Here is a 27,963-nt window from a genome sequence, read left to right as displayed (position 1 = left end):
GTCACAGGGTACTGTAATGAGTTGTGCTCCTTCAATACTTTTCTGTGAACCCGACTTAAATTTGATTAAGAATACAGGCCATTTAAGCACTTCCTCCAAACCTGCAACAATTGCCAAAGACCTTTACCTCTGTGCCTGCTATCCTAATTAATGCAGACCATTAATCACAAGGAGCTAACATTTTAGGATTCAAAGATCCTTCTCGCCAAGGTCCACCCCCTCTTGCTGCCCTCTTCCTCCACGGACACACACACACACGCACACGCACATGCACACATGTTCAGAATGGCCCCTGTGTCTGAGAGTCCAGCTTTGCAGGCACAAGCTCCTCCCTTTGGAGCTCGTCCTTAGTAGTTTCTGTTGTAAATGCCCTAAGTTGGAGAGGGCCCAAGCTGCATCAGCAGCCGAGTGTGAGCGAGTGCTGGGCGCCGAGAGAGAGAAATTGCCAGGGCGGACGGTGACGCCGGACTGCGGCGCTGATGGCGAAGCCCAGCTACGTCGGTGTCTTGGACGGAATCCATCTCCACTGCGGAGTTATCACGAGGAGAGCAGAACAATATGGCCAGGAGCCTGGTGGGAGAAGACAGTGCTCCCCTCCGCAGGCCAACTCCCTCGCTCTGCGTCACGCTGATTCAGGGGCGCGCCCCTTCTCTTTCTCCTCTTCCCCTCTCCGCGTTCCTCCGCCCCTTCCCCGTCGGCGCCTCCCCCTCCCCCCGCCCCGTGTACCCTGATTGCTTCTTGGAGTCAAATTGGCATTTCTATTCCCAGACTTAACTTGCTGCCATTAACTACGGCCCGCGGAGAGCAGCTGGGGTGAAGAAATGGGTTGAAAAACAGAAAAAAAAAAATTAGAGTTGAACTTTCCAAGGATAAAAATAAAAATAAAAGCCCACGGTCGTTTCTAGATTGCCATACAGCACAGTCCTCGTTCTCAAGTCTCTGCCGACTCGGGTCTGGACCCGGGACTTGATCTATCGAGGATCCCCAGCACCCTGACCAGGAAGTTCAGTGAAGCGCGCACCCTGAGCCGTGTGGAATGCACACGCTTCTGGGACCACCGCAGGGACACCCCGCAGAGGTCTGGACTCCTGGCTGGGTGCTCAGGTGCCCAGGCGGCTGAAAACGCGTCCCGACACGTCTGCACGTATGGACGCGTGCGTGTGTGTCCGTGTGTGCGCGCGTAAACAGCTTCCCGTAACCGGGTCTGCGGCAGCGTCGGTCCTCGAGGAGAAGGGGCGACAACTAGCCGCTGGGATCGTGATTCAGTGCTATTAGGGGAAGGATTATCTGCGTCTGAGTCATCGCGAGCCTCCAGACTTTGCCCGCAGTGTGGTAGAACTTTGTGCTGATGAGACAATAGTGGAGCGTGTGCGTTTCCTACAGGGCAGACCATTCCGTGGCTGGGGGAAGCCTCGGGCCTGCGCCCGGCCGCGGGGTCCCGGCCCCCTCCCCCCGCCGCGCAGCCCCCCGAGCCCGGCCGGCGCCGGGGTCTCCGCGGGGCGGGCGCGTCCGGGGCGCGCGAGGGCGGCGCGGGGAGGGGGCCGGGCGCGTGGCGGGCCCCGCGCGCCCTCGCGCGTCCCCCGCGCCCGGGCGCAGCTGGCGCGGTCGATCTAGTGCAGCGCTCGGCTCCGCGCCTCGGGCGCTCGGCTTCACCTTCAGAGGCGCGGGGCGTGCGCGTCCTCTCCCCCCCGGCCCGCCGCCTCCCGCCAAGGTAGGGGCCGAGGTGGGGTGGGGGGCGCCGCGGGGCCCGCAAGGGGCGGGGGCGCGGGGCCCGGGGCCTGGCGGTGCCCGGGACCCCGGTGTGCGCCGCGGGGGTGGGGGGCGGGGAGGGGCTCCGGGGCGCGGGGAGGGCGGCTTGGCTTCCCTGTGGGTAGTTGCTCCGCTCGGCGATTCCAGGAGAGGGAAGATGCAACTTCGGGCGGCGAGGCGGGCGCTGGGAGGTGGTTTTTACCGCAGTGGAGGGGCGGGGTGGGGGCCGGGTGGGAGCGCGGAAGAGGCTCTGGCTTTGTACACTTCGTCAAAGGCGACGCGGGAGGAGGGGAGCTCGGATGCGCTCTCCATCCATTAGGAGACAAAGAGCAAATTGCCTTACTTTAAAGTAAAACGCTCCGGCTAGTGAAGGTGGGTGATGGGGCTGCGGAGCCCGAGGAGCCGCTTCAATTATTAAGGGTTTGGCTGATGGGATCGATGCCTGTGGGCACGGAGCGCTGCTGCCTCGGGTACGTGTTGGCGTGTGTGTGTGTGAGTGTGGGGGGGTTGCCTCCCCCTCCCCTGGCTGCATGCCCATTAGCTGGGGGCATATAAGTGACCCTAACATTAAAGAAGTGAGTGCGCCTGGAAGGGAAGTTAGGGCCGGGTGGGGGTGGGGGCGAAGGTTCTCTCAGTGACCGTGAGGGGTGGGGACAGGGCCTAGGGTGGCAGGGGCTCCTCGCAGAGGCACCGAGCCTGGCGGGGGTCGGAGTGGGGGTTGGGGAGCCACCGATCGCGACATGTACCCGGGGAAATAGGAGCAAAGGAGACTGCTGGCGGCGGGGGGAGGGTGTTTGGAAAAGCGCCTCGTCTGCCATTTCCAGGGAGAACTAACACACCGAATAGTTGCGATCAGTGTTTAGAATAAACCGCCTCGTCAAGTTTTAAAGAAACTTTGTATGAATAAGTTTGTTAAAAGCCAGTCGAGTTGGATATCGAAAACAGCGGTTTATGGAGGAGGTTGGTGTGGGCTGACAATCAGTGGTCGTGGGCAGGGAAGCCGCGGGAGCCGTGCAATTAGGGACCAGAGAGACCCAGCCTTTTACCCGAAAATGTGGGTCTGTAAGTCAGCCCCATTTATTATCCGCGTTAATAAGCTCCCCGCAGCAGACCGGGATCAGACCAGGACCTTCTGGGGTTTGTGTGTCTGCATCTTACTCATTCTGCTGGCTTACTGATAAAGAATTACTTGGTCTCCGGGTGTGCAAAGATCAACTTGCTCAGCCCTCTTTTTAAATATATTCATTCTGCGCCTTATTTAATCCAGATGCACAAAAAGCCATTTGCTGCTTCATTGTTGGTTTACATTTTTTGAAAAGGCGACTGGTGTAACCTGTGGAATTTGAAATGCAAATAGAAGCCTGTGGGAGTTGAGGCAGAACAAATCAGCATTTATAAAGTGAAAAAGATTTAATGTCTTTGAAATCATTGCAGAGGAAAAAAACTGGAGGGGGGGTGATTTTTCAGGGAGTGAATTGTGACGTCAGGTCTTTTTGGAAAAGATGTTATTTTTAAGGTCTGAAACCCGGGTATGTAAAGTGCTTACAGGAAAAACAGATTACAAGATTAACATCTGTTAACATGATCGTTTATCTCCAGCCAAAAATAGGTCAGTTCTTTCTTAAGGAAACACGATTGCTGGCGCAAGCTTAAATAATAAAATTAAAATAATGAGTGCATAAATTAGGACCGGCGTTTGTTACAATCTGATCTGTGAAAAGCATTTTTTAATTTCGAGATCAATAAAGGTCAAAGTCTTTTTTGGGCGTTGAGAACAACTCTTCACTCCGCGTCCACCCCTCCGGATGACCCCCTCCTCCTCACTCCCAGCTCCTTCTCCGCCCCCACCCCGGATCGCTAATTTCCCTTTTCAGCCATTGTGGAAGAACAAAATATATTTAAATGGATATTGTCTGACGCCCCCGTCGTTAAAGAAAGCAAACTCTCCGCGCAGATGGCTAACTTTCAGGGCGCTGCTGTTGTTTTACCATTAAATGAAACGGTAGGGAGGGAAGGGGAAAAAAGAAAAAAAAGAAAAAAAAAAAGAAGGAAACAGCCTTGCGAAGTCTCCCTGCCCCCTGGGCGTGAGTGACGGCTCTGTCGGCCAATCCGCAGCGGCTGTCTCCATCCCGGAGGTAATTTGGAGTGTGCGTGCGCGCGCGCGCGTGCCCGCGCCCATGTGGACGCCCCCGAGCCGCGCCGCCGGCCCCGCGCGCCCGCAGCGCCTGATGTGCTCAGCCCCGTGCTGTAGACGTGGACACGCTGCTACCTGAGTCCGGGCACTAGATGGGCACGCGGCCGTCGCAGGGGGGCCTCGCCGCCGCCGAGGTGCTCCTGCGGAGATGGGCGTTCGAGAGCCGCTTTCGGATTCCAGTCGGAACCCGCAGGGCGGGCGGAGACGGGACGGATGGGATCCCGCGTCCAGCCGCGGGGACCGCGCCGTGCGGCCCCCTCCGTCCCGTTCCCACGCGGCGGGCGCGGCCTCGCGCGCTCGGGGTCCGGGACGGAGCCCGCCCGCCAGGCGCAGAGCGCACGGAACGGGCGCCGGGCAAAGGGGTGCGAATCCGTGGCGAAGTGCGGACGCGGGCACCTCGCAACTTCTCGCGACGCGGTGGCGCTGAAAGTTCACCCCGAGCCCACGGCGGGTTCCGGAGCGCGGCCCGCGCGCGGTCGGGGGGGGCTGTGCTGCCCACCCGAGTCGGGAGCGCCGCGCGCCCGCCGGGTCCCCCCCGCACAATGGGCACACTCACGGGCGGAGCGCGTCACGGGCCGCCCCACGCTTCGTGCCGGCCTGACCCGGCGCCAGCTCCCCCCGGGACGTCGGTCGCGGTGTGTGGACGCGTGCGGGCCGGACCCGGTCACGCAGCATCTCTGTCGCGAGGCGCCCGGGGCCGCGCGGCGACGTGCGGGGCTGGATGCCGCTGCCGCCGCGCGCCGGTCACGGACCCACGTGGGGCCCCTCCTGCCCCCGAGACCCCGCGAGGGAGGCCCCGAGGGGGGAATCCCGCGCCCCGCCCTCGTCCACGCGCGGGGTGCCCGTCTGCCCGGCCGCACCGGGGTTACCCCGGGGGCCCACGAGCGGCCCCAGGCGACCTCCGTCGTGCCCCCCTGCGAGAACCCAACTCAGTTACGAGGTGGTGTCCGACCCCATCCTCCCGCTCCGGCCATTTTCGGGCTCGAGTTCGACCCGACTCTGCTCCCCACCCCCGCCCCCACCCCGGTGAGCTCGCCGAGTGAGGAATGGGCAGCAGGGGGGAGGTGTGGCGGGATTAAATCATTCCTATTTATGTATCTCCCAGCGAGCGGCGCCGGGCCCCGGGCGCCGCTGGGGGGGCGGGGCGGGGGCGGGGCGGGGGCGGGGGGATTTACCTGCCCGCCCCGGGGGCGGGGGCGGCGGCCGCTTGTTGCTGGGCTGCCAGGGGGCGGGCTGTGGGCGGGGCGGGCAGAGCAGCGAGGTGGGGGAGGGCCCGGCCCGCGCCCCCGCCCCCGGGCGCCCGCCCCCCGCCCCCGTCATGTGGAGCGGACGTCACTCGCCTGCACTGTAACCCAAGAAGTGAAAGAGACGGGGACCCACGGCCCAACTTCGCACCGTAACAAAGGCGGGGGTCCGTGCGGGCCGGAGGGGGCCTAGCTGGGGCGGGAGCGGGCTGGAGGGCATGGGCCGGGGTGTGGGGGGGCCTGGCCGGGGCGGAGGTCTGCAGGGGGCGGGGGCGGGGAGTGGGGGGCCTGGCCCTGGGCGGGGGTCTCCGCTGGGCCCGACGGCCGGGGTCTTGGCGGGTGGGGGCGGGGAGAGGGGGGTCTGGCCGGGGTGGGGGTGGGTGTGTGTGTGTGGGAGGGTGGGGGGTCTCCGCGGGCCTTGGGGGGGGTCCGGCCGCCGCGGGGGGGGTCTGCGCGGGCCGGGGGCAGGGATGAGGGGCCTGGCCCGGGCGGGGGGCGGTGGGGCGCGTGTCTCCGCGCAGCCAGGGGCGGGGGTCTGCGCGGCGGCGCGGGCCGCGCTCCGGGGGCCGAGGCGCGGCCGCGGCCAGGTAATTGGTTTCTATTTTAAACTTCACTTTGTTCTGGCGGAGGTGGGGCGCGGGCAAAGGCGTGGCCCTGAGGACGATTACATAAGTCTTCACACCTGACCCGGGCCGGCCGGCGCGCGGGTGGGCGGCGCGGGGAGCCGCGGGCCGCGCGAGGGGCTGCGGCGCGTGGGTGTGGCGTCCTGCCTGCGTGGCCTCTGTCCGTCCCGCCGGCGCCGGCCCGCGTGGACGCGGGGGCCGTTCCTGGAAGCCCAGATGTGCCCGAGGGCGTGGGGCCCGCCGGCGGGGTCCACTGCGTAACAAAGGGCAGGGGCTGCGGGACCCAACAGCAAGTCCCCAAAGGAACTTTAGAGGGTGGTGGTCTTCATGAAACATTAAACGTGCCCCGAAGGCGCCCCCCCCCCCCCCCCCCCCGTGAACCTGCCGTTAAGTCTGTGATCCTGATTCCAGATGATCCAGAAACGGGGGCTCCGGTCCTGTGGCCCTGGGGCCAAATGCACTGAAGCAGGGGCCCGAGTGGGAGCAGGGCTGGCGACCCCCCAGCGGGATCCTGTCCAGAGGATGCTCTAAGCCGCCCTATTAATATGACGGGAGTATTTTGGTTGAGGAATGTAAGGGCTACTTTAGGGGCCGAGGCATGTGTGCTATTCGATAGGCTCCTGGTGCTGCCGCGTGGAGAGGCCGCCCGATCGCTTCATCGCGGTGCGTTTCCTCCTGCTCTTCCCTACATTCCCGATTGTGGCCTCAAAACCGCCGCGCTGTCCTGCGGACGCCGACCCGCTGGACCTAAACCCACCGCAGGCCTCTGCCGCGCTCGGCTCGGAGCTTGCCCTCTCGGTGAGATCGGGCAGCGAGTGGCGCGAGCTGGCCCGGGGCCTGGGTCTGGGCGCTGCTGACCCAGGAGGCCATCTTCAGTTTCCCTGGGCTCCGCGGCCTCTCGTGGGCCCCGCCAGAAGCAGCCAAGCCTCAGAGACTCGAGTCCTCCAATTAGAATGGTGCCGGGCTGAGGCCCAAGCCTGTGGGTCCAGTCTAGTGTTTCTCTTAGCGCCTTAGGAGGACTTTGTTTCCTTCGGTTAGCTTATTTGAGTATACTGAAACATTCAGAGCACATTAACATCCTAAAAAATATTCGCGGTGCCCAGGGATGTGTCGTAAAATGCCCAGGAAGAGTGGGAATGCCTGCCGGGGAGGAAACAGAGCAGTGCTTCAGAAGGCACAGTGCCCAGCAGTGCAGAGAGAGGGGGGTTTTGCTTGTTTTTATTTCTGGAAGTCTTCACCGGAGTCCTCTTTCCAAATGGCCCGGGACCTGAAACAAACTAGAGCGGGAACTTGCCCTGTGTGCGGCTGTTCATCCTGGGTGAGAAGAGCTGAGTGCGTCCCCGTGTGTCCCGTTGTGACTGGTAAATGGCCTTTGAAGGGGGCTGGACAGGTGCGGGATTCAGGGGTTCCTGGGCCTTTGAGGTCCTGTGTGTCTGACTCTGGAGGATGGCGACCCAGAGACTTTCAAGGAGGAAAGAGAGAGAGGTTTTTGAAAGCTGGTCAGTGGGGAAACCATGTTTTCATGTCCATGAACTGAACTTTACTTTCATGGACCTTAGTTTCTCCTACATGGAGCTGTTTGCGTTTTATAGGTTGATGAATTTGATGTGGATGTTGTGTCCCAACACTCACATGGAGAAGAAGAGAGACTTCTTTAGAGAATATTGGACAATGAGGTATGCTCTGTCTCCCAGACGGTGTTTTCAGTCTGACCAAATAGGGAAAAGTGGTGATGTGACCGGGGACGTGGAGTAGAGTTTCATCACGGACACTGTTCTTGAAAAACCAGCGCTCGGTTAAAGGGGTTGTTGTGGATTTTTATGTATTCATTTTCCAGGATAGCTATTGGTCTTGTTTCTAGTGTACCAGAAGGAATCTTTTAAACAGGCATTTTGTGGGAGTGGCTGTAAGTCTGGCAGGGCAGTGTGTGTAGAGTTTCAAGTGCATTATACCTTACTGTCCCAGGAACCGGACCCTGGAGTGGAGGCGGGTTACACTCAGAATGGAGGAGCTTGTCCGAAGGCCTGCGCTTGCCTTTTATAATGTGCTTGTGTTCAGTGTTCAAGACAGGGTGCTATTTTGGGTTTTATTCCATTTTCAACCTTGAAGAACAGGGCAGGTGTTAATTATATAATTAAAAGTGGTATTTTTGTTTGCGACTCGATTTCTAACTGAATAAAGCATCTGTATAAAAGGTGCAGGAAACAGAGCTTTTTCGCTGGTGTCTGGAAGCCAAATTTAGCCGGAGACATCGAGACTTTTTCAAGGGCATGGATTGAAGCAGAAGTCAGGGACATAATGGAAGAAGGCAAAAGAAAGTTCCATTGGTTTGATTATATATCCACGTTGTAGATTTTTGAATATAGCAGTCACGTTCCTTCCTCGAAAGCGGTCTTCGGTGCTGGCAGTGTTTTTGCATCTCAGTGCTCCCATGAGCTCTTCTCTCCGAAGTGCGGCTCTTCGCTGCCCTCAGCCCAACCCCTCAAAAGTTCTAGAGTCTGTGACAAAAGTTGAATTAGCTCTCCTCTTCCTGACCCAAGTCCAGAGAAAGCCAGGGCCGTGCCCCGCCCTCGCCGAGCCCAGCGTCCATGCCTTGCCCTGACCCTTGGCGGACTCCTGCTCTGGACTTGAACTGACGGCCAAACCAGCAGCCAGTACTTGGACCTTCCGTGGGTTGCTTACCGCTGGGCTGCTTCGACCTGTGCTTCCAGAACTAGTGATGTGTAAACATGCACAGTGATTGTGTCGCCGGCTTCGGCTCCCAGACCGTGAGTCTGTGGGTCGGGAAGGACGTGCCTTCTGGGTCTGCATTTTTTAGGTGAAGTGCAGAGTTGGGGTGCAGGTGGTTCTGAGGCCTGAGCAGACGGCCTGCCTCTCCATGAATGTTTCGGGCTCCGGTGGCAGGCTGGGGCGTCTAGAAGGCGGGGCGGGGGGATGTGGGCTGCAGGTGGGTCTTTGTGGGCTGCGCGCCATTCAGTTTGCCCAGGACTTGGGGTTCCAGCAATTTTTTGACTCCTGCTCTGTGTTTGACTTAGGGCTAACTGGTGGCCTGGGCCACCCGGTATGACAGAGACCCTCTTCTCCCTCCTGTCCTGTCCTGTCCTCCTCTGTGGCTGTCACCACCAACCTTTCCACCCAATGGCCAGCGGCCAGGAGTGTGTTGGCAGCAGCCTGTTATGGGTCTGAATGGGTCTTGGGGCCACGTGATTTACAGCCTTTTTCAGATTCAAGCCTTGCCCTTAGTTCTCACTGGTCCCAGAAACAGGCGAGTTTGGGGTGGGACATGTGGGACATTTCTCTTTGATAGAGGGGTGACCTCTGCCTGAAGTGGGTTGAGACCTCCCCTCCCCACCTTTTAGGGTGGGTTGGGGTGGGTGGGGGTGCGGGACATCCTCTTCGTCATCGGGCTTTAGCTGGGCCTGTCTCCGAGTTCTCGGGAATATTGGTGGCTTGTCACAAACCCACTTCAAAGCAAGAATCACATCAAATGTTTAGGAAGAATTTACTAGTAAAAGTAACTTTAACTTTCGAAGAAGAATAAAGAAAAACATTCACTACGAATTAAAAATGTCTCATCCAGTTCTTGAAAGTGCATGTTTATTTTGAAATTAATTTTCTTCGACAGAGGACTATTTTTGGGGTGTGACTGTAACACCTGTGGGAGGATACATCTCCAGGCCCTATAAATGTGTCACTTAGATTTGGGATCTGTGCCCCCCACTGGGGTATGTCAAGTATATTTTGGACGGACTGGCAAAAATGAGCAGTTGCAACTGTCCGTTTTGTGTATCCCTCCTCCCTTGCTTCTGGCTACACGTGATTTGAACAGCTGAAGCCTTTCTTTGCAAAGCTGGAGCTGGCTGTCATTATTTACGTCCAGAATGAGACGTGTCCCGGCGGCAGACATGCACAGTGTGAAGGAGTGTGATTTTGTGGCTCTCAACATTCCTTAAAAAAGCTCTGGCCTTTATTCTTCAATTCCACTGGTGTGGAGCTCACAGAGCAGGAGTAATTAGAGATGCAACTACTTCGAGAACGTAAACATGTAAATATATGTAAAGTAATAAATAAGATACTGCACAGGGGAATAGAAAAGATAAATCATTTAGAGACTCTATTGGGCTTAGATACATTTTGCTGTTTATTTCAAATGTGAGTTCGTTCTGGTAGACTTTTTTCTTTCTGGCTGTATATGTGTATTTGGTCAAGAATTTAATCAAGTTGTTTAATCAAAATTTCAGGGATGGGTATTATATGTGATTGTAAAGTTCAGACACTTCCTCAGTGGAGTGAGGAACGCAGGCAGAGATTTTTAATATATTTTATTTCAAGGCCAAATTCATCTGGTGTGTTATTCCTTCAGAAGCAGGTAGACCGGTCTCCCGAGGATCTGGCCCCCCCGGGGAGTTGCCGAGGGCCCCTCGGCCTTTGGATACAGCTGTCCTGTTATTTTCTGGCTCATTTAGGGGATGGTGAGCTTAGGCTAACATGTGGTGTTAGCTTTCAGGACATCGTTAAAGAGAGACTCTCAAAAATCGAGGTTCTCTGTTAAACTCTGTAGTTTTCCCCAGATGGTTAAGGATTAAAATAGCATTTGCAGCATTATTTAGTAACACTTGGAAACCCCTGTCTTCAGCTCTTCTCGTGTTGAAGTGAAGGATATTTGTTTAGGAATTTTCCCCTTTGTTTCAGAAAAGGGCAACATGTGTCTGCCTTTGCCATATGGCACTATTTAACCTATCTTGCTCGAGCTGACTTGGCATGGTGTTAGGCATTGATTGATTTCAGCGTTCGAGAATGTTCTTTGAAATTTAGTACAGGGAAGAATGCCTCCAGAGTGGGGGCGGGGCTGCTCGCGGCCCGAGCGGCTTCCTGTTCCCCTGACGCTTCAGCGTCGTGAGCAAGCATCACTTGTCTCTTTCCTGCAGGAATTTTGGTGGGAAATAGTTTGATACTCAAGGTTGACTGATTGTGTTAATTCAGGGAACTAGAGAGCCCAGTGCGAGTAGTTAAAACTTCTGCGGGTTGCGGATAGGCTGAGAGGCCCTGTTTAGCTCCCGATTATTTTAGTGATTTTAAGCTAGACCTGAAAAATGTGTCCCCCCCCCCCCCTTAAAGACTTGGCTGTTATTTTTTTTAAGTGAGCGGTCGGATCCCTGAGCAAACGCATGACCCCACCTCCCAGTTGAAGCTTCTGTGCTGCTGTTCTGGAATTACGCAGAGGCGGAACAGAGATGCCCTCACTCAGTGACTTGTTTACACATACTGCTTTCGAATTTTTGGATGGTCTTGTGTGTAATTCACCAGAGTGGCTTCTTAGGCGACATCCCGGGAATTTACAAGCAGGGACCAGCACGGAGATGGCACTCCCATTGTTCGCTGCGGGAGCCAGGGCGTCTCCCCATACCCCTCATGTTGATCTGCCTCTGGGGCTTCATCCTACCGGTTCTCCTGTTTTAACGGAAGAAGTAAACACATTTATACTCTGCGTGTGCGTGCACGCGCGTGTGTGCGGGAAGGCGGGCCTGGGTGTCTCATGGCATCGCAGCGATGTGCTCGAATGCCGCTTTTGGTGATGCATAATTTATATTGACATTATCAGTGACACGGAGAGAACGTTTTTATGCCACTCTGAGAAAATATCATCATTCACGTTGATAATCATATTCCCACCGGATTAGATTCATCATACCAAAGCTTTTCATGTCTTTAGCGTGACCATTAGCATAATGACGATAATTTGTGCCTTTGAGTAACACCCTGCGTAATTTACATTAGCGTTATTGTGCTGAGTACGGCCCAGCCCAGGTGTTCAGGGGCCGACCTGAGTCCGAAAAATGGCTTTTTACGTCTTCACGGAAGGGACAAGGAAGAGGAACTTATCCCTAAAGCCGACGTAAAAACATGACTGGGAGTAAATACGTGAATTCCTCACATAAAAGTCCTCGCCATAGCAACGTAAACTTGGGGACAATTCTGTAGAGTCGTGGGATTAGTGGTTTAGCGGCAGGATTAAAATTGGCCTCAGTAAATTACCCTGGTGACAGAAAAGCAGAATCTGTTAATGGTTTTATGGGAAGATCGGCTCCTCCACTGGTTCTAGATTGACGGCAGAGCACAGGCCGCGTAGACTCTGGAATTGTCAAAGGATGGTTAATTTTTCTAACAGCTACCCGGTTTTCAGCATCTGGAGGAATCGGTTAAAAAAGGAGGTTCCTGCAGCTCTCATTTGGGCTGTGATTGGAGATGAGGTACATTCTGCGTTCGCTGTTCGGCTGCAGAGCGGCCGTCGTCCGCGTGGGCTTCCCGCTGTCCTCGTGTGAGGTCTGCCGACTGTCTGCGGACGGAGTAGGCCGTCTTGGAAGGAGTGGTAGAGCTGTGGGCCACGGAGGCGCCTTGTAGAAGCTTGTGGGCTGGTGGCCGCTGAAGCCACACCTTTTTGGCAAGAGCAGAGTTAACGTGGGTCCTCGCTCGGGGTTTCCAAGGAGCGTTCAGTCACACCCTACAATGACCGTGAAGGAAAACATGTATTCTTTGACTATATTTCCTTTGTAAATTTATGTTATTTCTGTCTGGGCTTTTAGATTGAGGCTTACATTTGTATTATAACTGGTGGCAGTCTTGGAGGTGGTTTGGGGAGAATCCTGACTTGTTTCAGGAGTTGAAAGGCAGATGGATACCGTGGTTTGGTGAAGGCCACGGCCACAGAGCAGAGCTCAGACAGGTTTCTGGGTTCCCAGTTCCCAGTGCATGCTGGATGCCACAGCAAGGGGAGGTGGGAGAAAGCCCACGTTCAAGGTGACCTTGACTGAGAGCTCGTTGTGTGCTACAGAGTGTAGACCCTGCAAGTGATGGGGTATTGAAGACGTGGATAGTATACTGCCCCACGTCCGTTTGACCCTCTGGTGCTCAGCTCTAGTCCCAGAGAGAAGAAAAAATGTGGGTTCTGTGTTTGTCCCTCTCAGTGGGGCATCGTGTCAGTGTGAGAACCAGACGAGCCGTCCCCTCCGCGGTTCCTGCGGCTCTGCCGGCCGGAGCCACGAGGGAAGCCCAGATCACCGAAGGCCTAGCAGCTGTTTGCACAGATTCCCAGCTCAGCGTGGCCCGGGAAATCGATTTTCTTGGGAAACCCAGTGGTAGCACCGATCATCACCCTTCATGAGACGGTAACCATAGGAAGTAACTGACCAGCATGGGATAGAAAGCCCTAAGAGAAAAAACAAGACACCACGGAAAGTTTCAGGGAGTGGGGTCGAGAAGACCGGCGAGCGTCGTCGGTAGGGCAGCGGTTTCTCCGGGGCGTTTGTGCTCAGCCGCAGCGGGTGATGGGGTGCGGGCGTCGGTGGAGAGCGGGCTTCTGTGTGGCTGTGCTCCGAGACAGGGGGCGGGGGACCACAGACTTCCCGGAGGGCAGCTGCTGGCTGGGACAGGCCAGGGAGTGGCGCTCCTCCGTCCACACGTCCTGGGTGCACGTGGGCCACAAGGCCACCGAGAGAAAGGAAGGTGGGCCGGGGAGCGAGCCAGACACGGGGAGACCCGCGTTTCCCTGCGTGTCCGTGGGCGTGCAGTCGGGCACCACACGCGGCAGCCCTTGGCCCTGGCTGGCTGCTGTTGCTGGGCTGCGGGTTGCCGTGTGGACGCCTGCAGCTCGTTACCGGTCTGTGGGGAGGTCTCTGCCCGCTCCGCCCGCCTGGGCTCCCTCGGGAGCTGGGCCGGGACGCCGTGCGTTTTGCTTCATTGCACAAGAGCCGCTTAGAAAGCCGAGCCCGCTCGCTGCTCCGGGCGCGCAGACAGGCCCACGGTCTAGGTTTCCACGTCAGAGGAAAAATCAGTACGTCGAGACCCCGATTTAGAATCTCTTTTTCCTTCTCTGGAGAAGATGGTACCGAATGCGTTTTCATGATTTACCAATGACTCTGTCCTAGGTAGTTTGCTGCTGTTCTAGAAGTTTTCATGACCTACTACGTCCAGCATGAACTCGGGATTGCGTAGATCGGTTCGGTCGGTGTCTCTCTTACGGACGTCATCCTGAGTGCGTGTTTGCAGGCTTGAGTACCTGGTGATTGAGATCTTGGTATCTGTGTGTCGGCAGTGCGAGTTTGCTGGTTTGTGCGCATCTCGTGCCGTCTACAAGGCGCCGAGTGCCGGGGTCATGCGTTAGGGCGAAACACTAAGAAAAACCAAGGACGAGGAAGTGAAGTAATAGACCGTGACGAGGGGGTAGCAGGGTGATCGATCACACTATATCAGCACTCCTCCCGGGGCCGAACTCGAACCAGAATTTAGTCTGAGCTTTCTGGTGACTGAAACACGGAGTGAAACCTGCCGTTCATGCGTTGAGTTGACGAGGGCAGAAGTCCTCAGGTCTCCTGTGGAAGGAAAGCCTCCAGCACACGCCAGAGGGGACGTTTTTACATTGGTTCTGATACTGGCTGTTTTTGTACAGGGTGTCACGACTGTTTTTTAACGTGAACAGTGTCTTCGGTTGTAGTCTTACGGCCGATGACAGTGACTCTTGAAAGGTGGTTCTAGTGGGGAGGGTTTCAGAGAACCAGCAAGGTGAATGATAGCAGAGTCCAAAGCACCGAGACCTGGTTTTTTGAATCACCCTAAAAATGTGAACCAAGTGACTGCAGTACAGTTTCCCATTGTATTAGAAGTTTAACTTTCGTTACTAATGTCCTGTTATAGACCCGAATCCCCACTGGCGAAGGCCTGGATGAGCCCCGATAAGTAGCTCGTAAGTGCTCTGTCACCCCTTGTTTCCTTGCCACAGACCTGGGTCCCACGCCCGTGGTGAGCACGGCAGTGCCCGCGTTCCGTATGGGTACCATTTGCTATTTCTAACCGCTAGGAGCTCGGGAGGCCTTCCTAGCCCCCGTGCCCCCGGGAGCATGCTGAGACCCATGCAGCGGACTTGGTCAAAGCCCTGTAGCTGGGCTCTCTATAGACCTCCTCTGGGCAGTCACCTTGAGTTTATGACCTTCCTCACGGTTGTTAGAAAGTGGAGTTAATGGGAGGGCTGGTCGGGGCACCTAGAGTTGAATCACCATGCAGAGATCGTACTGTGGAGGACCCGTCTTCCCACTCTCCAAGCTCCTCTGCCTTCGCGATGGCTGGGGTCACCCAGGAGCCACCGCAGAGAAGCTGGGAGCCAGTGCACAGTCCCCCGAGAGGGAACCCGTTGCCCGAGCCTTTGGGGGCTGGAACGTGGGAGATAATCAGTAGTCATATCTCCTCTGAGGACAAGGATTTCGAGTCATCCATCAGGAAGGGGAAATGTAGAGCGTGGTCCAAGGATCCGAAGCAGGGGGGCCCTACGTCGGCCCCCAGCGGTCCTAGCCAGCTGGGGGGGCCTCGCCACACCCTGGGCTCCTGGCCTTCCCCAGGAAGGTTTTGGAAAGGGAGGCGCCCCTGGAGCCCGAGGGGGATGGAGCCCACCCTCCCGAACTTTGGAAATGAGGGGTCTGTAGGGTCGGCGGGCTTCTTCTGTGAAGGGCCAGATACTAACTATTTCGGCCTCCGCGGGCCAGCCTTTTCTGTTGCAGCTGCTCTGCCTGATCCGCGGAAGCCGCCCGAGACAGCAAGTCAGCAAATAAAGCAGCTATATTTATGGACACCGAAACTTGAAATTCATAGAATTTTATGTGTCGCAAAATGTTATTCTTTTTCTGTAATTTTTTTTCCAACCACTTAGGAATGTAAAACACATTCCTAGCTCCCAAGCAGTCCAGAGACAGGTGGTGGGCAGGGTTCGGCCCCCAGGCCGCCACGGCTCGGCCAGCACTGCCCTACGGAGTGTGAGCGCATCTGTCGCTTGCGTGTTCCCAGTGACCGTGAGAGAAGAGCTCGAGAAATGGTCCAGGTCGCGTGAATTTCTTATGTGACCCGGTCTGCCCAGATTGTCACTCAGACATGGGAATGACATAAACATTATCACTGAGGTTTTGTTTTTGTTCTGCTTCTGGACCAGGTCTTGGAAATCGGGTGTGGATCTCACCCTTACATCGGGTCCCTGTTAGGCCACCACCTGGGCTGGGGCAGCTGTAGGGGCTTGAGGTGACACGCCCTAAACCAAGGCTGTCACCGAGGTGAGTCAGAGATCGTCCCTGGGAGATCTCAGCTGTTTGCCCGCGAGGACGCTGCGGGACGATGCTCTGGGAACGTCTCTGTGGGACGTTAGCAGTTGAACCAGAGGAGGAGGGGTGGTTCGTCAGCACTTGCGAGACCTGGGCCCGGGACCGGTGCGGGCGGCGTGGGGGTGCCGGGGCTGAGCGGTGCGTCCCCGGGGAGGCAGCGAGGAAGGCCAGGAGGCGGGAGCCCGGCCCCGCTGCGTGTGCCTCCGTCGTTCCCAGTGTGTCATTGAGTGTGCTCTGGGGGGACGATGTGCCGTGTGTGGGGATCGTCCCGTGTTCCTGCAGTTAGGACCCCCCCCGCCCCCCGCCCCCGGGACCCGGCCCTCCTCATGCCGGCCAGTCTGGCATCATCGTTGTGGCGAAAGGAGTTTGAGTGTGAGGCAGTGAGGCCTCGAGTCCAGGATCCAGCAGTGACTTGGGGCCGGGGACGGAGCCTCGGCGAGCCTTCACTGTGTCGTCTGGGAAGTGGACAGGATGCCGGCCTTTCTGAGGGCCAGCGGGGCGCAGGCTCCGCTCCCGCGGCCGCTGGCCAGTCACAGAGGGACTGACTAGGGGGTGAGCCCCGCTGACCCAGAGACTTCGGTGACTGGAGGAGGATCGTGGCGGTTTGAGTTCCTTTTCGGTCTCATCGAGTGATCATTTGACATCCGACATAGAAGCTGTGTGAGCGACTTGGTTTCTCCTACTTTTTGTGCATTAAAAACATCATCCATTGTTTTTCCTTGCTTTCTTTTTTTTTTCCTAGGAAAGAGAGAATTGGTTTTTTCCAATTAGGTAGGTATTATTTGTATTGCCTTTCAGGAGTCAGGCCTGTTTTACCGCACTCTGCCCCATGTTCGTCTTGCTCGCCCCGCAGTGTAAAAGGCCGATGGACAGCGTGTGGCATGGACTCGCCCCTTGGGCCTCCAGGGCGTCGGGAGCGAGACCCCGGGCGGAGCCCGTGTGTGTCGTGTTGTCCTTGATGGCCTGATGTCCCGTTCCTTCTCCCAGGCCCTGACGGGGGAGGGGTCCGAGCGCTGGGGCCTTGCACTGGAGCTTAGGAAACTGAGGTCGGGCGCCTCGTGGAGAGGCGGGACAAGTATGTCTGATTAGTCCTTTTTAAACGGGTCATTTAAATGTAGTAATGTGATGAATGAATGAATAATAATGAAGATGCATGTTTCCCCCTGAGATGGGTGACAGTGGCGGCTCCACAGAGCTGTTCCTCAGAAGGCAGCTCGGCGTCGTCCTCTCAAAGCAAAGGAGCCTCATCTCAGAGGATGTGGGTGAGACGCGGCGCCGGGAGTTTCTGGCCCGGCCTCCGCCCAGGGCCCTGGAGTCTGGTTGCTGGGCTGTGCCTGCGCCGGTGGGTGCGCGGGCGAGTGCCGAGAGGCCTGTCACGTCCCAGCCCTCAGGGACTGCACCTCGGGGGCGTTGTGTGGGCCTGGCAGGGCTGTTTTCGGGGGAGGGCAGAAGCGGGGGCCTGACAAGCATATAGTTGCGGGGGGCGGTGGGCCTGCTCGTCATGGGCCACCTGTGTTGGGGAGAAGCCAGCCTTGTGTTGAGGAGACAGAGCCAAGCCGGTCTTCATCCCCAGGTGTCCCAAGATGGCTGTTCGATCTGCGTCTTCAGTGTTGGCGCATTTTCAAGGGGACGCCTGGGTAGATGGCTTTGTCCTTCTGGGGCCGGTGCTGTTCTGTGTGGCTTACCTGCTGTCCTGCCTGGAAATCCAGACGTGCAGGTCAGCAAGTTCATTACTTGGACTGAGGGTCAAGTTCCATTTCTTGTCCCATCAGTCACAGAAATGCCTCTTCGACGGCTGAGTGTTGCTGAAACACTGGGATTCTGTTCGCCGTCCTGCACGTGAGTAGCAGCGTCTGAGTTAAGAAAACTCAGCACTTCAGGGCAGAGGACGCCTGCGGTCAGCGGGGTGACAGTCCGAGGCCGTGCCATTGCGCTGCAGTAGCGGTGCACTCTGCCTGTGCCCTGGGTCCGCGTCCCGAGGGCCGGCAGCAGGGCCCTGCAGGCGGGCGCAGGTGCAGGCCAGGGGGCGTCTCCGCCAGCCGGGGAAGTGTGGGCCGTCGCCGTCGGGGTCACCGCGTGCTCGTGTGCGCCGGAGACCCTCCACAGCGTTTGCAAACCCAAGTGCGTCTCAGTGAGTTCCACTGTACAAGTGGGCCTTATCTGGAAAGGATTAAAGCCTCCATCGCTGGTTGCCCCCTCTTGGCCACGCATCCGGGGGTGGGGGTCTCAGGAGCTTAGACACTTTCTGCCCAGCCACATGGAATTTCAGGGCTTCACTTGCCTTAGGATCTGCTGGTTGGATGGAACCTCAGTGTCGCGGTAAAGCCTTCAGATTGAAACACCCTTTCATGGGTGAGCTGGGACTGCTTTTGGAGGCCAGAACTGTAGGCTCACATGGAGTCACTGAGGGCAGCGTTTCTTTCATATTTATTTGAAAGTCACTTTGTTTAATTCACTTTAAGAAGTCTGAGGTTAGAGCTAAGGATACGGGACTGCGTCCTTCCAGTCACTGGGCACCGTAGCGGCTGGGAACAGGTGCGGTTCCTTTCTCGAACCCTGGGATGGTGATAAGTTTCTACTGCAGAAGTCCCTTTGCTGGCTGTGCCCTGATCTGTCACTGTTCCAGGGAATCAATACAAAGCTACATAGGTTAATTATTTAATCACACAGAAATGTTGACAGCTGGTACCCAGTACCTTACACTGCCGATGTCTCTTGCATTAAGGGGTGAAGAGAGACGAAAGTGCTTTGCGTTCAAGAGATGCACAGAGATTTACATAAATAAGTTACAGAGAAGTCCACAAAATGGCATGAAAATGCATACTTTCTCTTTAGTGCTGTGAAGGGGGCGTGGGGTGGGCGGTGTGGAATTCACAGCAGGTAACACATTACTTGATTTCTCACAACGTGTTTGAGCAATTTCGTTAGAGCCAAAAACGTAGGGTAGTGTTCTTGCCCAAATTAAACTATGTCTTTGAAGATAATTACCCAAAATGCATAGTTTGGAGACTACAGATTTTTCCTCATTTTTGCCTTCAGGATATTTACAACTTAAAGAGGAAATTGCATTTTGAGAAAAAAGAATATGTTAGACGTTTCACAACACACGTTAATTTGATCGCGTACGCCGGTTACTGTTGGTAGAGCGCCTTCTCTGTGCCCGTCGCAGTCTTAGGCATTGAAATACATGAGCTTAATAAATGTATTAAGATTTTTAATATGTAAACTTTAATTCAAAACATTAAAATGGGGCCATATGTGAGTTTTTCTGCAACTCATTATTTTGGAGATGTATTTACTTCATTGAGAGAGAGAGTGAGAGCCCTTGTGTGCACAAGCTGGGGGAGGGGCACAAGCAGACAGAGAGGGAGTCTTGGCGCAGACTCCCTGCTCAGCCCAGGGCCCGATGTGGGGCTCTGTCCCATGACCCTGAGATGATGACCTGAGCTGAAATCACGATTCCAACATGACCCGACTGAGTCACCCAGGCGCCCCTTCAGCTCATTTTGTGTGTGTGTGTGTGTGTGTGTGTGTGTGTAAAACATCACAACTTCTTCTTTCCAAGGGATGTGTAAAGTGCAGTTCTCTGCACACGCTCTAATGATTTCCCAAAGCCCAGCACCCAGTGTGGCCCAGCTCTGACCTGTCTGAGTGGGCTGTGGCCTGAGCAGCCAGTAGGGGCGGCCAGCACCCACCCGCCGGACGTCTGCCCCAGCAAGGTGCCCCCCTTCAACCTCTCCCTTCTTGCAGGACGTTTCTGTCCCTCTGGCTCCTTCCTCGGGTGCGGCAAACCTCTCTGACACACAGTTCTGTGTACTTGGGGGAATATTTCTTTGGGAAAAGTTCCCTGGGATGGAATTTTGGTCAAGAAGGGATATTACATTTTTTTTTTTTAAAGTAAGTTCTCTGACCACCTTGGGGCTTGAACTCACGACCCCAAGACCAAGAGTTGCGTGTTCTACTGAATGAACCAGCCAGGCACCCCAGGAAGGGGCGTTTGAACTGATGGATACGGCCAGATTTCTCAACAGCAGTATTGGAATGCCGTCTTCTGTCGGCGGGAGTGACGGCTCTCTCCGTCGGCGCTTGCTCTCATTGGTCCTTTAAGTCTTGGCCAGCGAATCAGGGAAATACTTTGTGTTAAAAAATTTAAGCATTTCTTCATGTTTGCTGATCATTTCATTTCTCCTGTGACTTGCCTGCTTATTTTCTTGGTCAGTTTTCCACCCAGTTATCGGTACTTTGTTGCTTTCTTAGGACAGTGGCCTTGTGTTTGGTGCTGCAAGTATCTTTTTGTTTATCTCGTTTACAGCTTAAAATTTCTGTGAATTCCTTCGGTTCCGGCAGCGTTGAAATGGCTGCATCTGAGTCGTTTCTCAGAAGATGTGTGAGTTGGGTGGCTTTTTCGCATTGGTCTCAGTCGCTGGAGGAATACAGCAGATCTTCTGATTTCTTACGGGATTATTAGTCTGGTTACTTTTTCTGTCAATTCTGGAGTAAATGTTGAACCATTTATATTTTATTAGAAAATCCATCATTTCTTTCATCATTTCTTATCAAGTGTATTCAACCAGAGTTTGGAAAAACATTGCAGTATTTTAGTTTTCATTCTTTTGTTGGTCATTACACCTAATTCCCCCAAATCCTGCCTTTTAAAAAATGTTTAAATTAGGCTGGCTAGTCTTTTAACTCCTTCATTGGGGCTTTCAAAGGGATAGTTAGCGATTTTATTTATCAGTTTTACTGTTTTTTTTCTTATTTATTGCCACTTTTTAAAACGGATTTAAGAGGTTTCTTTGTTACTTTTTGAATTGAGTGTTTCATTTATGTTTTCTTTATTTTTAATTGTTGGAGCTAACCTGCCAGCTCTCTTTGTGTCCTGTAGATTTTGACACAGATCAGTTGCAGGAGAGGTTTTGGGTTTGAGCTTTGATTGCGCCTGCCACAGGCGTTGCTGCGGAGAATTTAACATTTTCCAAGTGGCTGAACTTCTGTGAGTTTTGGTTTTGTTCGTTCTTGCTAGCGTTTGCTGTCGTACTGTGTCATCATGGCGCTCCTGGGCGCGGAGCTCCTTCCAGCCCTCTGTTATTTTTCCTTTTTGATCCGGGTTTTAGAGTGTTTCGCCATCTCTCCTGCATCTGTTTTCTCCCGCGGGTCTTCCCGTCCACTCACTGGGATGGGTGTTCTACATGTTTTGTTCTGTGTGGTTGGACATACAGCTTTAAGAACCACTGTTTTCTTTGTGATTTTTTTTTTTTTACCCTTAATAAATATGAGTTTTGTGCCATGTAGTGCTTTTTAAACTGTGAATTAAACTTTTAATGATCTTTTCCTTTTCCCTGTTGCTTTTGTTTGCATTTTCCTGGTGTAGCTTGTCTCCGTGCCCGACTTTGTGCGTCCCTTAGCTTTCGGGGTCTCTTATAGGGAGCCCACAGCTAGACGTCTGTTTTTCCCCATCATGGAGTCTTCCTGGGTAAATTTGTTCCTTTTGTAATTTTGCTGAAACAGATGTCCTCTTTCCTAATTAAAAATACGTTTTATTTTCTTTACGCTTTCTTTCTTTTTCCCTTTATTTTCTGTTTATTGATCTATGGATTATGGTCCTTTAAGTTTTGAAGTCAGAAGATAGCCTGCGGAAAGTCCAGTGTTTTAGTTATGCTGGTGGTTATATTTATAGCTTTTTCTTAAACCCATGTTTCTCAATTTATCGGGTTCAGTAACCATATAATTCGACTTCCTCTTTGGGGACGGTGAAGAAATGAGTTACTTCTGTTACCTTCTTCTCTTTCTCCAGCTCCTCCCTCTCCCCGTGGCGCTCCTGCAATTCCTTTGTGGGAGGTTGTTTTCGTCTAGCCTACATTTATGATTTTTACGTTATATTTTACCGCAGGAAACACAAGCATTGCATGTTTATTTTCTGTGTAGATCGCGGGTGATTATATTTATAATTCCGCGCTTTCTGGGTGTAGTGATAATTGTCAGACTTCTTTCATTCTTGTTTTTTTTCTGAGTTCTTTGAGTCATCTTTCACTTGGCCTAGTTGCCCTTCCGAGGAGATGGTAAAGGACCTGCTGGTGAGGGTGCTCCATCCCGGCGCAGGGAAGGGCGCTGGACAGGAACCACGCCTGGGAGAAGTTTGGTATTGCTGGAGCCTGGAGGTGTGCTTGTGTGTGCACCTGTGTGCATGCGTGTGTGTAAGCATGGGTGCACGCGCGTGTATGCATGTGAAGCTTGGGTGCACACAGGTGTGTAAGCATGGGTGCATGTGTGTGTGTAAGCATGGGTGCGTGTGTGTGTAAGCATGCACGTGCGTGCATGCGTGTGCAAGCATGTGTGATGGGCGGCAGGTAGCCGTTTCCGAGGTCATTGTGGGCAGTTAGTCATGACTCTGGATCGTCTGGAAGACTTTGGGCTCAGCGCGAAAGGCAGTGGAAGTTAGAGGCGCTGTCGCTGGTAAGTGGGACGTGCTCTGCATGACCCTCAGTGGCTGCGGCAGGGGGTTCCCCAGTGCGGAGACTGGAGGAGGGGCATGTTCAGGACCGATCCAAGGAGGCTGGTGCTTGGGGCTAGTCCAGAGGCTGAGAGGTGGGGGGAAGAGGGGTGAAAACGAGTGGTTCCCATGGGAAGGTGAGGTTCTGGGGAGCTGGCCATGTGCTAGATACTGTGAGGCTGGGGGAGGCTGGGTGGACCTCGAATCCCCATGTGTGTCTGTGGGGCAGTGATCCCCTCACCAGGTCGGTGGCCCTGTTGAAGGAGGCCACGGGCCGAGTTGTGGGCTCTGTAGGTGTGGCGAGTGTGGGGATGGGAGACGCGGGCCTGGCATTCTGGGTTGGCCCCAGTGGAGGCCGTGCCTGGACGGGGGTTACGGTCCAGCCTCCAACACCTGGCAGGGGTGCCGGCTGCTGGACCAGGACTCGGGGAAGCCTGATGGACTTGGGGCTCTGCTTTGAACATCTGTCCAATGACAGAATTGAGGCCACGGAGCCGTTCCAGGAAGAGGCCTGGCGTGTGCCCCCACGGAACGGCTGTCCAGCCAGGGAAGCCCTTGCAGGCCTTTTGTTGCCAGGCGCTCACGTCCCCGCGGGAGCAGTACAGGCCTTGGATTCAGAGGACACGTCCGAGGCCATATGTCCAGTCCCGGGGCGTGGGAGTAAGGGCCGGGGAGAGCTCCCGCCAGCCGTGACGGGAGAGACGCAGCTCAGCTCGTCGCGGCCCGGGCTGGCGGCCGGGGCTCCGTCCTTCCCAGTCCCGAGGGTTGAGGATTTGGTGAATGTGACAGTGTCTGCACGGACAATATGTCCTGTGTTCTGCTAACTTTTTCTTTAGTGAGAGTTTTTAATAGTGTTCTTTTTCTTCTTTCTTATTTCTTCTGGCCGATAGATTGATTAGGAATAATGTAAATCGTTATCTTTGTCATGGGTGGACACAGCTTTGGAAAGCTGTCTTTTCATTCACCAGCTTACAAAAATACTTTTAAAGAAGGACACTGCTCGGAAAAGTAAGGGAAGTAGAGGGAACTTCTGAAATCAGGTTTCTTGAGCTTTGCGGAAACACTTTCTGGGCAGAGTCGGCCTGGCAGTACGCAGGACTGATCGGAAATCATCGCTAAGACTTTCTTCATGTGACCTCAGTCAGAGCGGGAGCGCTTCTGGCCACGGTTGGCTGTGAAATATTTGTAGCAGAAAATGAAATGGATTAAAATTCTCCAAATCAGCTGGAAAGCACAGGATAGGATCCACATGGAATTTCTCGCAGGAAGAAGCGGGACGTTCCGAAGCCGCTCGAGAACAGGGCTCCTCGGGTCCGGAGGCCGTGGAGCTGCTTAGACTCTGCGTCTGAACTAACTTGGAATTTCCAAGCGGTGACAGCGGGTGTGGCACTGGGAACACACGTGGACGGGTGGAGACGAGTCCTCTCTGAAGCTCTCCTTTATGTTCTGTATGTGCCCTAGAACTCTGTCATGAGACTCCTGGCGTGTTCTAGAGCTCAGCTGCGAGTTGAGAAACAAAAAAAAAAAGCCATGGGTTTCTGTGAGCTTGCTGGCGCAGAGAGCCGACAGAGCACGTGGAGGGTGACGCGGCGCCCCCCAGACCGCCCGCTCCACATCTGGCGCACAAAATTGACCTCGTGTAGGGAAAAAAATCTCTTTTCAGGATTCTGGTGATGACCTCAGATGTCTACAGAGCTAATCATTTGGAATAATGGTGTTTCAAGATTAATATAATTCACGCACGTATAACTGTAGATTAGGTGCCTGTAAATAGTCTTCTGTTCTGTGTTGTGGTTTATTTTCTGGGAATAGAACATGAAGGCATTGTCGCTGACTTCAGGCTTATGTGATGATCTCTGTGTTTTTATTTGTCACTTTTGATTGTGGCCAAGTAGATACGATATAAAAATTGGCATTTGAGTGATGACTGAGTGTACACTTCAGTGCCTACATTGTTTTTTGTTTTGTTTTGTTTTGTTTTTAATAATTAATATCAGTTGAGAGAAACCTAAGTTGACCACGTCTGGTTTTCTGAGGACAGCGTGACTTAACCTGTCAGACTCCAGAGCTTTCAAGTGGAAGAAGATAAAAATAGGCCGTGAAGTCTCTGTGTCATCCCAACATTAAATTATGTTTTTAAAAATATTACGGTTTCTGGTCAGAGGACTCCCATCACCACCATTCCGTTTATCTGAAGAGTGAATGTCCTCCCTTGGCCCAACCCGGTAATTTTTATTTAATTTCTTACTACACTGAAAGAACGCACTTTTACCCTAAATGCAGTCGTGGAAACTATTACTAGGTTTTTGGTTATTTCAGTGTAGAAGGGAAAATATGTAACCAAAAGTCATGAGTACTCTCTTGTAACTGTCCACCGGGTACAATACACACATTCATAGATCTTTCCTGAAATTTATTTTTAAAGAACCCTCTAAATAGAACAGTGTTGCGCTCTCGGTCATACGAAAAGCAGGACGGCAGATCCGTAATAATAGGAAGTGGGGGTGTAGCTCTGGGCGAGTGACTTCGCCGCTCTGCACGGTTTCCTAATTTTACGTTTTGCTCGGAGAAGGCGGAGACGTTCTGCAGCACAGCCTGGAAGCACCGCACAGCCGAGGTATCTAGGGCTGCACCTGTGGGAGCGCTCGGACCTCAGCGAGAACCACGTTCCAGAGGGAGCTTCAGTGCCTCGGTGCGCGTTGTGGGAAGTGGGAGGCGATGTTCTCCCTCTGCGCCTCCGGTCGGCGTTGCCCTGTGGCTGCAGGACCCCCATGGCCGGGGAGACACTGGGATGTGTGACGGGGGTGGGGGGGTGACCCGATCGGTTCAGCCAGGGCGGCTCATGGAGGACCACCCCAGAGAACTGGCCGGGGCGGGGGGTCCACGCGTTCCTTCCTCCCCTCGAGTGAGGGTCTCACTGCAGCGGGGGCTCCCAGGATGGCATTTCTTGCTCAGGGACCGCAGGCCTGCCCCACGTCCCAGACGCCGAAGGCCACTGCCAGTCTTCATCCTGCCGTCTCTTACTTCAGACAAACTTTGTTTCTGTGCAAGTTTCTGGACCTTTCTGCGTTCGGCCTGCCAGAGCGTTCTCCAGCCGGTCTCGTGGCTGCAGCGTCCCAGTGGTCCGAGGATGTGATGGCTGCCCTGTGGGGGACACAGGTGTGTCCGCATGGGCCCCCCGGCGGTGTGCGTCGGGCCCGCTGCTGCTGCTGCCTCCGGGCCGGAGTTTGGGGTGCGCCGCCTGCCGTCCTCTTGGGATGGCTGTCCGGCGCCGTGGGGCGAGTTCGAGATCTGCCCCTGCTGCCTGCCTTTCCTCCCCGAGGCCGCCCTGGGAGGCCGGGAGGCATGTGGTTCCTTCCTGCTTGGAAATGCATTTATCTGGTAACAGAAGAATCAGGAATTGAATGTACTTACTGTTGGAGCGCGTCTGCAAATGCAGGAAGTTGCCAAACTTCTGCTACAAAACCGAGGCTGCCCGGGCACGGTGCAGAAGGGCTTTGGGGCTCAGACTCTAAATTGATGCGATGAGCTGTGTCTTTCTCCAGATTATGGTGAGGGGTGCTCGAGCCTTGGGCCAGCATCCTGGGCTCCAGTTCCCAGCCTGTGTGTTGTGAGCCATGGGGTCACCTGTGGCCGCCGGGGAGGACCCTGCTGTTCCTGCCCCTCCGGTGCTGACCGTCTCAGTGGGGCCAGGGAGGCAGTCACCTGACTGGGCCGTGGCCTCTCTCTTTTTGCCACCTTGCTGGTGCTCTGAGGCGGGAGGAGTGGGGTCAGCTGTCCTTCGGTTCGTCCCGGCTCTGAGCTTCGAGGAGATGGTCATCCCCAGACCCAGAGCTGCTGCTGGCTGACCACACATCCCGGGGCCCCGGCTCCAGGCCTCTGCCCAACGCCCCTAGTGTCAGGGGTCCCATGGGCCCTGAACTTAGTCTCTGTCCGTAATGCTTCCCTTGGAAGGGCCTAAGGTCCACGGCCCCACCTCACGTCTCCCTGTCCCTGTCTTTGCTCTGGGGCTCTGGGACAGGCTTTCTGGTTCTTTGTCACCTCCTCATGCCTAGACTTTGGGGGCTTCCCGTGTCATTTGGAGTCTGATGGCAGGTGGTCTCGGCAGTGATGGCCTTCCTCACGCTCACCTGGTTTGACTGTCCCCTAGCCTGTCTCCCCGACCGGTCGTGACTCCGTCCTCCCTGTGTGCTTGGAGGGGGTGGTGTGTGTCCCTGCTGGGAGACAAGGGACGCCAGCCCTGTCCCCCGATTCAGAGTCCCCTCTGCCTTCCCTGCGCTCTGCCTGTCCCTGGATGTCCTGGAACCCGCTCCAAGTGGATTGTCCTCTGCCTTTCCCTGGAACCCCGCGTGGGTGCATGTGATCCCGAGCGGTCCTCTGAGGGTGCTGCCGTGTGGCTGCGATTGGCGTCCTGAACCGTGTTCGTGTCCGGTGCCCGCCCTCCCACGCTGGGACAGATTCCGGGCAGGAGAGAGGCCTCCACAGCGGACGCGGTCCCATGGGGCAGCCGGGCTGCACGACGGGCGACCTCCCTGGGAGCAGGTCACGGAACCCCGAGGGGAGGAAGGGCCTGCGCTAACGTGTGCTTTTATGGCCTCCTGAAGTGACCCAGCAGCATCCGGGCAGGGGGAGGGCGGTGACACCTGTGACCTCTTCAGCGCCCTTGGGACTGAGCCGGCGTGTCCGCGGGGCCCTGATAGCTCAATGAGGCCTAAAGGATTGTCGTCCTTGGGAAGACGGATTTCAGGAGCTGGAGTTAATGTTCGTTCCCGCGGGACTTTGGGAGTTTCCGGCAGGGCTTGGTCAGCGGGACTGTGGAGAGCCAGAAGGGGAGTCGGTCCCCTGGGGACACGGGCTGGGGCGCAGGGCCTGGGCCCTCAGAGTTCCTGCCTGTGCCCTTCTCGGGTGGGAGTTGGGTGGTGCGGCGAGCAGAGGAGAGCGTGAGCCGAGGGAGGGGGCTTTGCATCTCTTCCTCCTCCTCGAGGACCCTGCGTTTCTGGTACGGCTCATCGTCCAGGGGCCTGTGCCTGCCACCGGGTTTCTCCACCCTGCTCCATCCCCTCTGCAGGGTGGCGTTGAAACGCCCACATGTGGTGCGCCACCCTGCGTCCTCCCTGGACAAAGGAGCCATGCCAAAGCCCACCCAGACTCCACATCATCGGTCAGAGGGGCTGAGCCCTAAACCCCGCTGCCTGGCCACCAGTGTGCTGTGTGACATTCAGCAGTGCGTCTGCCTCTCTGTGCCCGTTTCCTTGTTAGGAGGAGAGGGTGGGTGTGGTTCCTGCACCAGGGACTGGGGCACGTTGAACGTGTGGCTCACAGATATGTTTGGGACCGCACCTGGCACGCGGGGTGGGGGGCACCCTTCCCTGTGCGTCTGAGCCACAGCTGCCTGGAGGGGGGGCAGGGTCAGCAGGGAGTTATGGAGGGAGGCCACCGGGGCCTGCATGTCCCCAGGCCAGCGACACCTCCGTCTCTTTGTCTGGACGGCTCCACGGCATCACGCACCTTGGTTTGGGGACGG

At 55.4% G+C, this 27,963-nt stretch overlaps 1 protein-coding gene across 4 annotated transcripts in view; it reads left to right on the top strand.

Moving 5' to 3' along the window:
* Positions 1–1,543: 1,543 nt before the first annotated feature.
* The window catches only part of ZNF516 (zinc finger protein 516), a 109,868-nt gene continuing 83,448 nt past the window's right edge, over positions 1,544–27,963 (top strand). The window contains exon 1 of one of the 4 annotated variants that reach the window (XM_045085233.1): positions 1,544–1,711. The gene's annotated coding sequence lies outside the window, so the exon portion shown is untranslated. Of the gene's footprint in view, positions 1,712–1,908; positions 2,220–5,203; positions 5,355–27,963 lie in introns of those variants that run through there. The other 3 variants (XM_045085234.1, XM_045085236.1, XM_045085237.1) reach the window with 3 other exon arrangements.

Source organism: Mustela putorius, unplaced genomic scaffold, assembly GCF_011764305.1.
Source record: "Mustela putorius furo isolate JIRA1106 unplaced genomic scaffold, ASM1176430v1.1 tig00000835_pilon_pilon_pilon, whole genome shotgun sequence".
In the NCBI taxonomy this organism is placed as follows: domain Eukaryota; kingdom Metazoa; phylum Chordata; class Mammalia; order Carnivora; family Mustelidae; genus Mustela; species Mustela putorius.
Note: the sequence above shows the minus strand (reverse complement) of the source record. Positions and strands in the feature narration are given on the sequence as shown.